Source organism: Scomber japonicus, chromosome 12, assembly GCF_027409825.1.
Source record: "Scomber japonicus isolate fScoJap1 chromosome 12, fScoJap1.pri, whole genome shotgun sequence".
Classification (NCBI taxonomy): domain Eukaryota; kingdom Metazoa; phylum Chordata; class Actinopteri; order Scombriformes; family Scombridae; genus Scomber; species Scomber japonicus.
The window spans coordinates 11,270,467-11,284,499 of record NC_070589.1 but is presented as its reverse complement, the minus strand read 5'-3'; the positions used below and the strand labels follow the sequence as shown (position 1 = coordinate 11,284,499).

The 14,033-nt window shown below is 40.9% G+C and overlaps 1 protein-coding gene across 1 annotated transcript in view; it reads left to right on the top strand.

The window, feature by feature from the left end:
• The first annotated feature begins 6,447 nt into the window (after positions 1 to 6,447).
• The window catches only part of tnk2b (tyrosine kinase, non-receptor, 2b), a 34,357-nt gene continuing 26,771 nt past the window's right edge, over positions 6,448 to 14,033 (top strand). Inside the window, exon 1 of the mRNA XM_053329450.1 lies at positions 6,448 to 6,489. The gene's annotated coding sequence lies outside the window, so the exon portion shown is untranslated. The remainder of the gene's footprint in view (positions 6,490 to 14,033) is intronic.

The window sequence follows — 14,033 nt, the reverse complement described above, 5'->3', positions numbered from 1 at the left end:
GGAGACCAAATTGGTCGTAAAGAGGATTGATGTGGCAGAATATTCCCACCATAAACAGGTCTGTAAGCCATTTCAAGTTCACTGCTATTTCACTTAGAATCATACAGATGTTAAAGGGAAACTTTGGTATTTTCTGGTGTTTTCACTCTGTCATGACTGAATATTTAGCTGATTTTGATAAAAACTCATCTCTCGTGAGATTTTGTCTCCAGTCTCCTTGAATGAGACTTGGTTAGACACAATAACAAACAGACCGGATTATCCAAAGAAAAACGTTTTATTTCTCTGTATGATCCTTTCCATAATGTTGTCAGACACTTAAACTATAAATCTAAGCTTGTCAGTAGCAAAAACAGACACTTTCATTGAATGTACATCAACTGGATTTCATTGCAGCCCATGCTGCAGTGCTCAAAGTCAATACTGGACAAAATTCACAAATTGCTATCCTCATTTCATTACTCACTTGGACATAAAATGATAGGAACATTTAAGTTGAAAAATACCAACGTTTCCCTTTACTGTAGAACTCTTTTTTCTTGAGCTATCTGTTGTCATTATTAGAATAGTTACTCCTTCTTTTACTAGTAACGATATTACTTGGCAAGACTACGTGGTTGCACATGTACATGATTACGTGTGTGGACGTTGGCAGGACTTGATTTTTGTGTTGAGATTGAGTTCTGAGAGACTAGAGACGTCTTTGAAACTGATGGATCTCACCTCAAGTCTTATGTGTCTACAACTGAACACTGACTTAAGATGTTTAAATATACATAGTTTTCTTTGATTTCTTCATGGGACAATAAAAGGTTATCTATATCTATCATAATTTATAGTCTCCAGGAAGATCTGCATTAATTTTACACATACATGTCTGTTCACTAGTTACTGACAGTATTGGGAGCTTGTGTAAACTGTATAACAGTATCATGTATTTTGTGACTCTGGAGGAGCTTTGTCAAATATGAAAAATGAAATGCTGATTATGTCATGAGAGTTTTCTCAGCTCGAGCTATATAACTGCATTTATAAAGAAAGCCAGCATGACAAACCTGGCATAAAGTCAGTCAAAGTAAGTTTTGATGATATTATTGGGGTAAATATATTTAATCTATGTTAATAAAGTTTAACCTTCAAATATTAAATCAAAATGTGTTTGTACAGTCGCTAGCTAGCTACTAAATCAGATATGCTAAATGTAAGCTAGCTAACACCATTTCATTGACCATTTAGCTTATCATGGTGCTAGCTAAATAAATAAAACATTAAAATGTTTTTATTAGTTTGCATACATGTCTGCTTATGACAAAAGACCCCAAATTTCCAGTTATTTCCTGTTAATTCCCATGAATTCCTATATACTCCTATAACTCCCATGGAAAGTTTTCAACTTGTAATATTTCCAAAATTCCCACGCTTAACTTCCCATGGAAATGTTCCGCTTCTTTCCAACCCTAGTCTTCACTGTTTGATTTTCTCATGGAAACGTATTTTAGTGTAATATCCATTCATTAGATCGATTTCTAATGTGGCCACAATCCAAAGTGATGTCTTACTTAGGATACCTTTTAGTAGCCTAAATATTTTTGATTGTGGATTTAGGCATCAGATAGTCATGATGTGACTTGTGATCATGATTTATCATTATTTATTTTTTGACATTTTTAGAATGATGATTTGATGATTATTTATTAATTAACTGAATTATTCTTTAATAGAATAAATGATTATTTTAGAAAGTAAACAGTTGAAAATATTTTTCCTGTTGTTTCTCATCCTTGGCTCCCTTATCAGTCGGTCAATAAGATATAACATATATTGACATTATTCAGAATTTGATAAAGTGGTTCCAAAGAAAATACTTTCCACTGAGGCATGACATTCATGTAGGCGAACATACACGCACACACTTCTGCCGTACTGTCCAGCTACTACCCTGATTATATTTCCACCCTACAAGCCCCACACCAGATATCAGAGATTTCTTTCTGCTCCTGTTGAAAAGCTTATTGCTGCCCCCAGAGGCTGCGGTCTACCCACCAACAGTCGTAAAGAGACAGGAGGGACAGAGGAGTCGCAGTCCCTGAAGTTATGAAGGACTCTATAAGGTCTCTTAAAGGGAGGGTTTACACAGCCTGTGATGTTGGAGCTGGGAACACTGAATCGTTACACCCACAGCCTGTCTGCTCTGCTTCTCCTTGCTCTCCATCACGGGGAAAGAGAAGGCGTTTACATGTTTTAACAGGCTCAGCTTTACCTTCCCCCTGACACAAGATGACTGACTAATAAACCTGCTAGGGTCAAAGGTGGCAGCCCCAGCATTTTATTATCCAAGGGGTTTTTCCAGGTTTGGGAAATGTGGCGTATAATGGAAGCAGATATGTTAAAGGTGAAGGTGTGGTTCTCCAAGTAATTGATATCTTTGGGAAAGTTTGATGCCACATTTAAAGAGATACAAAAATAGTTTTAAAAGGGAACTTTTTTTAAGAGCAAAGTGTAAAGGAAATTAAACATAGAAAAGGAATTTTCACTGAATAAAATCTTTGCACATTCCCATTGAGAGCCTGTTCATAGTGTAAAAGGAAGGAAAACTATTTCTTGGTATTAAAAAAAACCCCAACAAAACCTGAATTTTGAAGTGGAGAATGATGACAATTTTTAAGACTAATAAAGTGAAGTTTTATTTAGGGAATATTCTTTCTTTTTTATGTATATTTCAGAGCACATTAAGTGTGTGTGTTTTGTATTCACTTGAATATTTTCACTGAAGTCCAGTTTAAAAAAATTGTGGAGCCCAAAAAAAGACTGCCATTATAAATCTTTAAGTGTTTACCTATCTAATCCCCTTTGAAAGTCCTCTCCTTGAGATGTGATACACTCAGCGCATCTCCTATTCCTGGAAACATTTCCTGTGGTCATCTTTTGTCACAGTGTCCAGAGCCTCCTGCATTTCTTTCTGGATTTCTTCCACGGTGGCGAATCTTCCCCCTGTTCAGTCCCAGTTTGCTGCCAGGCAGCGTAATCTGATAACTACGCCCTACTCATGTGCTATCGATAGCTTCCAGGAATTTCTGGGTCGCCCCTCGTACATTAATGAATAAATCAGAGATTCTGGCCACAAAATTGATTCTTGGAGGAAGTAACAAGGGTTACTCTGAGTTGTTTTTTACCATGTGCTGAAATATAAGCATCGTCTGCTTGTTGAAAAGAAGATGAGGTGTTTTACTGTAGCACAGACAGCTAAAAAAGTTCCCTTTACAAAATATTTCCCACAGAATCCACAGAATAAAAAAGCTTTATCAAATGATTATTTCACACAGCTTCGGCCTTTAGTCTTACCAAACTGCCTTACAGTCTGTAATGGAGTGTTTAGACTTCATCAAAGGGCAATCACATTTCAGCCCCTCTCCCTTTATCACAGCTTGAAATGGCCACCACGTCCCTCCACTGTCTTACTGTCTTTCTCCTATGCTCATCTTACCTATTGTGTCTTGCTCCTAACCCTAACCCGTTGGTCCACTGTCTTGATCATTTTTATATTTAATACAATTATTGTTAGATTGTGTTCAGTTTTATACCTTATATGTATCTATCCCTCTGTACATAGTGTGCACAAAACACCTCTCTGTCTAAGTAGTGTCATCTAAGCAGATGTGATGATGCATGCAGTTTCTGGTAGAGTGGACATGTAGAGATGGAAGAAAGGACACATTGACCAACTTTGAAGAGAATGAAAGTGTCAGAGACGCTGGTGTACTGTTGATAATCTTGATGAAACCGACAAAGTGAGGCTGTAAGCTGAGGTCTGATTGGTCAGACCAGCCTGACCAATAAGGTTGATTGATTTAGGATTCAGTGTAGGAGATGGAGGTGAATAATATAACATAACAGCACACCGGAGGAACCAGAAAACAAAACCATATCTAGAAACAGAGAGATTCATTCAGTCTTACAGCTGGTTCATATATGACTGTGCGGTCATTTAAATTTCAATGGTCGGCAGTGGTGTTGATGCCTCTAAAGCATGGAGAAAATATTATATCCAGTGCTAGACACAGAGGTTCAGGGATCTGACTGAGCAGCTCTATATTGCATCTGTGTATGCAAAATGTGTTTTTCGAAGTGTGATGTTGCGTGCCGCTTACATGTGTGACAGCCGGCCTCCGGAGGAGCAGATTCAACAACAGAACAGGGGAGAGGCGGAGGAATGAGAGCAAAAAGTGAATGTTGCTCAGCGGGCTGCAAATAACCGGCCTGAGGACATCAGCAGGACTGGAATAGACGAGAGAGAGAGAGAGAGAGAGAGAGAGCGAGGGAGGGAGAAGAAAGGGATTGGTTGGGGCAAGAGGAAAGTCTGAGATGAGATGGGAAGGAGAATGAAAAAAGGCAAGTGTTGAGGATAGGGAAAAAAAGAAGAGTGAGTGAGATGGGCTAAAGGGTGGAGAAAAGGGTGTATGAGTCAGGGAGGACTGTGTAATGCTGTGCTCTGTGGCATCACTGCTTCAACTGCAAGGTTAGTCACACTACAACTTGGGAAAGACCAGGAGGTACTATCATTCACATGCATGCACACACACACACACACACACACACACACACACACACACACACACACACACATTGTTCTTTTATTCTATTTTCCCCTCCATCCAGATGTCCACTCAGCAAGGATCCAGATGGCCTGGATACCCTCTCTATAGTAGAGAGGTGCTTTTGACGCACACACGCAAACACACACAAAGCAGCAAGGCCGTGTTTTTCTCCCTCTCAGAGGGAAGATTAACTCTCCTCATTAGGGCTCCCCCGCCTCTCGCCCTCACCCCCCCCCCCACCCTCCCTCCCCTGTCAGCCTGCCTCGCTGTCATTGGCTGCTTCTATCAGGACCACCGCTGACTGGATCACCGTGGCTACAGGACACAGGAGAGCGGGGAGGAGGTGGGATGGGGTTGATGTTGCCACGGTAATAGAGGAGGCGACCACTCACCAAACCATCAAGCTGGGGCTGAGCTGGGGGGAAAAAAAGGGAAAAAAAATCAAGTGGAGGGGTGTGGAAAGCGGGTTAGAGGGTGAGGGACTGAAAGGAGGAGAGGGGGGGAAAACAATAACAACAACAGCGAGGGATTAGGCATCGACCGAGCAATCAGGAAGTCCATTTAGGACAAAGCAGCGTTAAAAATCCTCCCAGACTTTAGTTGTGATCGTCAGAGCTGAGCTGCCACTCAGATTGGACAGCTGCTCAAGATCTGTGGGAGGGGGGGGGGGGGGGAGAAGCACACACAAAGGATGAAATAAAACAGGTGAAAAATGAAAAACGGCTCCTGGATGATGGCTCTCCTTCGCTGCTGCAGATATTTCACTCTCAGCGATGAGTGAGAGAAGGTAAGCTGGCCGTTGCGATGCCTGGAGCCCAGAAATAGAAACACAGAGAGAGGGGCATCGCTGGATATGAAGAGCATGCGTCAGCACTAAAGCAGGGTGAACAAGAGGGGGAGAGAGAGAGAGAGAGAGAGAGACAGTGACAGTGACAGCAGAGATGAGTGAGGTGGAGAGCGAGGTAGAGTGTGGGAGATTGAGGGTAGAGGTCATTAATGTGGCGTGAGATGGGACGACAGAAATAGAGCCTGCCGGATTTGTCACCTCCAGTGCCACACCTTGGCTGCATCATCCTAGAGCTGCAGCAGCTCCACTGAGGACCCACAAATGGGATTTCCTCGTCTTGAAGGAAAATAAGGATCAATTAAAGTTCATTTTGAATGATCAGCGTTGCACCTCAGATGCTTTCGGGAAGATTCAAGCCACTGACACGTGAAAAGGACAAACTGTACTTCTTTTAAAACAGCAAATCTTCTTCTATTTTTCTTCTGAAGAGGAAGAATTCTTGCCTGCACACAACAATGCAAAAATGGGGACTATTTTCATTCTGCGTCAAGAATTTTTACCTGCATCTCGTCGGAGGAATACTTTACCAATACCCATTTCCATAAAGACAAGCTGTGATTTTACAGACTGCTCAGTCAGTGAACACAGCCCTGTTAACACTGTGATAATATGAGGAACTCATTGTCCGGCCATTTTCAAAGAAAGCTGACTCAACCTAAATGAGGAAGACAATGAAGGTGGGAGCATTGCAGGTGTAGAGCGACAGTATATTATGTGAAATTATTAGAAATACTATTTGAGGATATCTAAAATAATGCAATAGTGTTATGTGAATGTCATGCAGAGTACTGTACTTGTCTTCCTAATGACAGCACAAAGCTTGAAGCCGGCTGAGTGAAGGACCGACCGACTGACTAAGCGTGCTCACTGGCTGCTGGCTGGCCGGCCGTCTGGAGCTGTGGCTATTTGAGGACTTTGAGGACACATAGCCCCGGGCAGGTACCGGCTTGGTGTTGGAGCCCCATCATGGGGGAGACGGCAGATTACCAGAGGCTGCAGGACACGTCAGAGTCCGACTACCAACGACTGCCCAGCGATGATGAAGAGGTAGACCTGTATAGTTATCTTCATCATAGTCGTGATCCTGTCACACAGCTTTGGTCAAACGTGGATGTTGTATAGTGTAAACAGTGAGCAGAAATTTCAACTGCTGTTATGAGTCCTGTCAAAGGAAAATTAAATAGTGTGAGATGATGTACAGTGAGGCTGTGATGTGTGGGTTTCTGAAGAAGGCATATTTTTTATGTGTGTGTGTGTGTGTGTGTGTCTCAAAAAGAAAACATTTCCTGGCAATTAAGTGTATTTTTCCAGTGTATTTTTGGTTAGCTAATGATCAAGTAGCAGGCAGGAGGTAGAGTATACTTTTCAGCCATTTATTCTGTCCAGCATGTGTCAAGCCTTTTTAACAGGTGACATTTTCACATCACAGCAGGAAAAGCTCTTGTAAATAATAACATAAATGAAGGCTGAATTCCATTTAGCTGCTTCAGATTCAGGTCTTCGATCTGTGCATGCTTTCTCACTGTCATGACTTACTGGGACAGTTGAGTAGAATGGATCGTTATATGATCATCATTGATGTAATTATTAACGCCTGTGCTTTTCCTGCTGGTGTCTGCTGTAAAAAAAGGCCTGTTGGATTGTGCAAATATACATCCTGTATCATAGATCTCCTTAACCACTCATTCATCTGTCATACTAAACCAGCTCTTTTACACTCAATATGTCACCAGCACCCTTCTCAACCATCACATACGCACACACACACACACACACACACACATACACACAACACTTTACACCCACACACACAGGGCCGGCCCCTGTGCGTGCTGAGTTATTGAATGCAGAACCATGAGGCCAGTGATGAAGAGCTGTTGAATGAGCCCCGTGACAGGCAAAGTAGGACATTTTATACCCTCCCACCTCTTCTGCAAACACCAAAGTCCTTCCGCAAACCGCCTAACGTCCTGACAGGTCTGACTACTTCCTTAGTTTGAATGGAGCCAGCAGTCCTATTGTCACTACAGACTGATACACTCTATTTATTTGACTTTTCACAAACATCATGCAGTGTTTTTAAAGCAGGCAGGACATTTGAAAGAGAGGGAGGTGTACAAAAAGATTCTTAGCTGGATTTGAACCATATGTACATTTATACTATTAGGTCGTTGTGTTTTTTGCCAAAACTTATTGATACAGTCAATATTGGTAGAACAAGTGCAGAATCATGGAAGTTGTTAATTTTGGTATAGACTTACCAGTGTCTGTGTGTGTGTCTATGTATATAAAATCTATTATAACCGGTGTTGTGGAAAGTACAGTAATCATAAATAATTCTTATAGATATGTAATTTTAGGCCAGGCAGCAAACCTCAATACTTGCGGAACATTACACGATTAGTCTGATTTCATCCTGACTGGCCAGTTTTATGTAGTGTAGTTCTTGTGCAAAAGGGTTATTTTTAAAGAACACTGTTTTAGTTAAAAAAAAAAAATCTTTATATTCCTCAATGTAGGGTATATAAAAAACATCAGTAGCGGTATTGAACTCAAGTATTGTATCAGCACTACTTAACAAAATTGCAAGCTGGGATTGATTCCAGCACCCTGCAGCCCCACCCTTGATAAGCTGGTATAGAAAAAAGATAAATGGATGAATGTGTAGATCTGTGCAGCAGTTTTAATATTATGAATGTGGACCGTGTGTGTCAAGGGTCTGTGTGCTAGTTCAGCAGAGTTAAGCCGCTGGACACTGCAGCTGTCCTGGTCACTGGGGGCCGAATCAGATCCAAGTCCTTCTACAGCTGCAGCTTTGTGCTACAGCGGTTTTCTAATTTTCACACACACTACTCAAAAACATTGCATACAGCCCCATGAGAAGCAGAGAGAATGATGTTAGGATTAGAAAGAAAATGAGGAGGATACTCAGTCTTTTTCTTGTGACCAACTCCCTTCAAATCCACATTTCCTCTATGAAGCACGAGGAGATTAGTGACTTAGTCCTGCTACTGTAGTTCAACCACTAACTCCCATCTGATCTATGTTGCACTGGTCCAGCAGCACATTGTTGAGCATCTGCTGTATTTTTTCACATGGTGGATATTGTAGTAATGAAGTCAGTTTGTGTCACTGTGGCACAAACTGTGCTGCAGTTTTGGTTTTGCACGCTGTTGACTGTCAGTAGGTCAATCTGACATTTGACCGACATTTTTCCCTAACACCCTCCTTTCCCCTCTTAAACAGCTTTAGGGGATCAAAGAGGGGGTGGCTTAGGATTGGTGTATTTTCAGGGAGGAGGTGACATTAGGAAGTGTTTGTGGGGGTTGCTTTGGTAGTCTGGCATTATGCATATTAGGCCGAGCGGTCAAAACAACCTCTGTTAACAAAAGGGGACGCATATGTTCTACGTCCGCCGTCTGTTTGTATCCGAAGCCCCTTTTCATTCCCACAGTTGGTTCTTCTCCGCGTTGTCTTGACGCCCACTACCACATAACGCCTCTCCTTGTGAATGATGAGGTGCTGCAGACGATTAGGTGATTTTGAGGGAGAACGTAAAAGCCAGACCTTGGCGCAGGGATGTTATCTGTGAGATCCAGAATGACGCATCTCTGTGTGTCTGTGCATGCAGGCATCCGACATAAGTAGTGTATTTGCATGTGTGTGTATAGATATTTTGCTCACAGAGTTGTACGAGAGATTAAATCATGTTTATCCTACTACTCCCTTCCTGTGCTTTGCCAGCTTTTAGCACCTGATACCAAACCACAGACTGATGTTTTGCCACCAAAAGATTGCAACTTATTTTAGAAATGCACTGGCATCCACCCGTATCCACTAAGCTATCTTAATTCCCCAACACTGTACGTCAGCGTGAATCCAGACGATGTGAGTGCATGCCTCTGCTTGCCTGTGTATGTGTACAGTGAGCATCATATTACAGAATGAAGCTCAAAATGTGTGTGTGTGTGTGTGTGTGTGTGTGTGTGTGTGTGTGTGTGTGTGTGTGTGTGTGTGTGTGTGTGTGTGTGTGTCGCAGTGGCCAGACATAATGTAGACCTCACACAGTGCCTCAGTCTTCATAATCTCATTAGCCCATAATAACCCAAGCCCGTAATTTGATGTCAATTCATGATAATGCAGTCTACACGGTCAGACATTTATCTCAGGCTTTACAGTATTAGGATCCTTCGTATTCCAGCTGTACTGCCAGTGTGTCGCACAACTTTGTTCGTGTGCGTGCACAAGAAAGTGAGAAGGAGATGATGAACACCTGAACAGGCCTACAGTGGCTGCTTCATTGAGTGAGTGTAAGGGAGCAAGCAAGGCAGGCACCAGCCACTCTGTGTTCTTATTTAAAGGTTTTCATTTCACCGTCCAAGGTTAAAAATTAACACAAAAGAGCAGCTTCCTATGAAAGGATGTCCAAACTAGAAGTTGACAATGAGCATAATTTGCATTAAACATCACAAATTAACTTCAGTTTTGAGTTCTCAATCGAAAAGTCAACGTCTTTGCTCTTCCTTCAGCTGTAGTAGATAACAAAAAGGACAAAAACTAAAGCAACCAGCTCATAACTAAAGATAAATAAAGCCAATATGATATATGAAATAATATGCCATTGTTGAACTTGAACAAAGTATTATACAATATAGAGATCAGGTATGACGCATCACTGTGTGTCTACGCATGCAGGTGGCGTCACAAGCATCATCTGTGCATGTGTGTGTGGAAAGATATTTTGGTGGCAGAGTTGTAAGAGGGATTACAGTAATCACGTTCGTTCTACTACTCTCTCACCCCGCTCTGCTATAATAAATAATAAAATAAAAATACAACAATACAATACCCTAACCCAAAAAAAGGTTTAGAGAAGCACAACACAACTAATGAGGCTTAGGCACATGAGTGGCTCTTCACAGTCAGTGAATGAGCATTATTGCAGATGTTTTTTTAATGTATATTGAATGATTTTTTTGCTTTACAGTCATCACTAACTTGCCCAGTGATAATACCTAAATATATTATCACAATTTCTACAGTATGAATCAAAGTCAGCAGATAATAGTCTGCTATATTGTTCAATTGACTGGTTTAATCCACATTATTTAGGAAACTACAATGCTTTGTACATAGCAGTCAACCAAATTTGATCCAGTTCACCCCATCATAATATTTGGTGCCCCCTAGTGGTCTCACCATGCAGCTGCAGACTGATTTACTGACCATTAATCGTATTGCTCTAATCTCCTTAGTGAGGAGGCAGCTGACAGCACTGTGACACATTCTTTCCACTGATTTGTAAACCTATGAAGCATCAATGTAAGTCACATGTCTGGTGCTCTACATACACTATATGTATATCAACCAACTGTGCTGTCACACATTCAGCTCTCTACGTCACTACACTCCATACCTTCTACTGTCACCACCGCCACGCTTAATCCTTTCCTCTTCCCAGTGATCTTGATTTAAACGTGTGGCCTTGGCCAATAATGCTTTCTGCTGAGCACATGGTCAGCATATGTACATACACACACCTCTATAGCAGAGGATCAATTGTTTCTCTTTTGGATTGTCCTTTTGTGCAAGACTGGGTTCCTCTCAAGTGTTCAATTGTAAATTCAGCAGTGCATGAGTTTGATAATCAGTTACTGCGCCTTGTCCAACTGATGATTCAAGGAATGTTGGCTATTTTGTAGCATCTGTTTCATAGTCATGCAAGTTACATAACTGTTCCTATACTTAAGCAAACTATATTTTCCTATTTGTCATACCAATAAAGTTGGTTTTACTGTGACCCATTCCTTCCCGAATCACACTGGGACAGTTATAGTTGGCTAATGTGCTCTCAGCAGAGGTCATGTGGACTTTAGGGAATTTTTACGCCATTAATGGAATAACTCACTTCAGGGAGTTGTTTTTCCAGACTCTGTGCGAGTGGGGGTTGATGGGTGCAGAGGGCAAGAGAGAGAAGAGGAGGGAAGGGGTTTGTTTTTTTTTCCTCCCGTCCTGTCACATCCTGTGTGCTTAATGGTTTAGAGCCAGACTGATGACGTCACCTCTGCCCGTGAGTGACTGTGAGAATGAGACAGCTGATGAGGTCCAGAAGGAATCCACACTTAAAAGAGACTTGGGATCTTTGTGGAGGCGAGCGTGTAGCAGTGTGTGTAATGCTAGTGTAATGATTTATGTTATGAGCCACACCACTATTTCTTCAGATGATGATGACTCGAAGGGAGGGACACATCTGGACTGTGATACTCTGGCAGGTGTTTAACAGTATATTGACTACCACACTGAAGCATGCATGATTTAACAAAAAGTTTGTGGTGGAAAACATACAAAACAGTTGCTCTAAAATACAGAAAATGTCTTTGTAGTTCAATTCAGCTTAGTCTAGACTACTATTAAGAAGCAGAGAGTAGAGTATAAATAGAACTTAATCTCATTTAAGTATGAATGTATAATATGTTTTTGGATCATGAATATAAATTGCATATACTCACATAAAACCCCACAAATATTTGGAGAAATCGCAAAGCACATCTAAGCCTCTTTGTGAATGACTTGAATCAGATTACTTTATAGTAAATCGGATAACTGAAATTACTGCTGATGTTGTTTTGAATGCAGGCATGCAGACACGGACTGACATACCGACATCCTCATAAAGCCGTCGTACACAGCACCGCACGCTCCTTTGAAATGTCTGATGTCCTGTTTTTAATTAACAAGCCCCATTTTGATGTTGTTTTCTCTTTCCTTCCACTCCGTGATTCCGCTGTCTGCTCACCTCCCTTCCTTCCTCTAGTAAACAGAAAACTTCCTAATTAAAAGCAGAAGAGCGTTGAGAGCGAAAGAGACGAATGAGAAGGCAAGAGAGAGAGAGGGAAAAGAGAACAGCCACGTCAAATGCTGTATAGATTTGATTAACTAGCAAAGTGCAAACCTGTGAAATTTAAAAAGCCCGAAAGTTGAAGAGAGTTTGAAGAGAGGCAAGAGTGAAAGGAGGCTCGCCAGTATTAAGGGTCTGAAAAGTAACCGGTAAGGGTTTGTTTATAGTCAGCAGAGTGGGAGAGAGATAACATTTTTGGAGGATTAGAGGCAGGAAATAAAAGGCAGCACCAAATAAAGAAGAAAATGCAACCGGTTGGCCAGACCCTGGGGAGGGAGGGGAGACTGGGAGGGGGGAGCAGAGTGAAAGAGAAGGCATTAATGAAGGAGTAAAGGATAGGGAGGAGAAAGGGTGAGGTTAGGACTTTTTTATGGTGCAATGGAAGATGGAGTGCCAGTTTAGTAAAAGACAGGAAAGACGTCACACAGACAGAAAAGAAGTGGGGGAGTCGCCTGCAGTGAGGTGGCCTGAGCAGGTTTAATAAAATAATTTACTTTTAACTGAAACTTAAAGTAGCTATGATTGATATTTCTATAATAACAATGGATCAAATGACTATGAGTAAGTGGTTGCTTGTAATGATCAACTTAATTATCACCTCACTTTGTAGTTCCCCTCTGCTCTACTGAGCATTTTACTGTCTTTATGTCGTTTGTGGCTGCGGTAAGCAGCTATTTCTAGTGAAAAAGCTATAAAAGACCGATTGTAAACTTTCCACCCAAATGGAGTGCAGACAAAGTTAGGAACTAGCTGGTGAACACAGAAACTAAACCAAAGATAAAAGGATAGTGAACATTGGATTTATATTCATTAGGTAGCCAGGTGAATACTAATTTAGCTTGATGTCTGTTTGATGTAGAGTGTGCTAACTCATTTGTAATAACAACTTTAAAGGTACTAGTATGTCAGTATTTGGTGTGTTTCTGCTGCCCTTACGTTGCCAAAAAAGCTAGTGAATGTAGGTTCAAAGTAAGTCCATCAGCTGACGATAAGTTTTTAATTATAAGTTTTGAAAGTCAGTGTTTACACTGTACATTAATGTAGTGTTTCCCTATACAGCAGATTAGTGTTGTTTATGTTGAAAATAAGATTTTGGTACTTTAAAGATTTAAATTGCAGATGTGGGCATAGCTGTTGCAGTATGACTTCTGTTTAGCAGATACTTTTACTGTGTGTAATCCAGTGGTTTTCAATATCACATTAGAAAAGGTTGATGGAAACCCTGAAATGGAAATTTGAAAAAAAATATCCTAAATTTTACTTAAAAGTTTTTAAGGTTCTTTGAGTTGAGTTTTTCTCGAAACACTTGGAGATGGAAACACCTTTGTGGACTTGAGCTGACATGAAAGAAGAATTAAAACTTTCCTAAAAATGTCCGAAAGACCTCCCTCTATTTTTCTCCCATAGACAGCCAACCTGACTGGTTTTGTTTCCTGTTAGCCACTCTTCTTCTTCTACTTTGTTTATTACAGCCACATGTAAGGTTGCCTATACCACCACCTTCAGACAAAATTTCTTTGTGTAGCGTAGTTTGTTTGCTCAAACCAGCTGATAAAATGTTTTTGCAACATTTCAAATATTTGTTTAAAAACTTTTGAAATATACAACATACATAAATTTAATTATCTTTGAAGAATTAGAGATGGCCTGGCTACAGATGTATAAAGCATGCAATGATGAGTATGGGAACCAG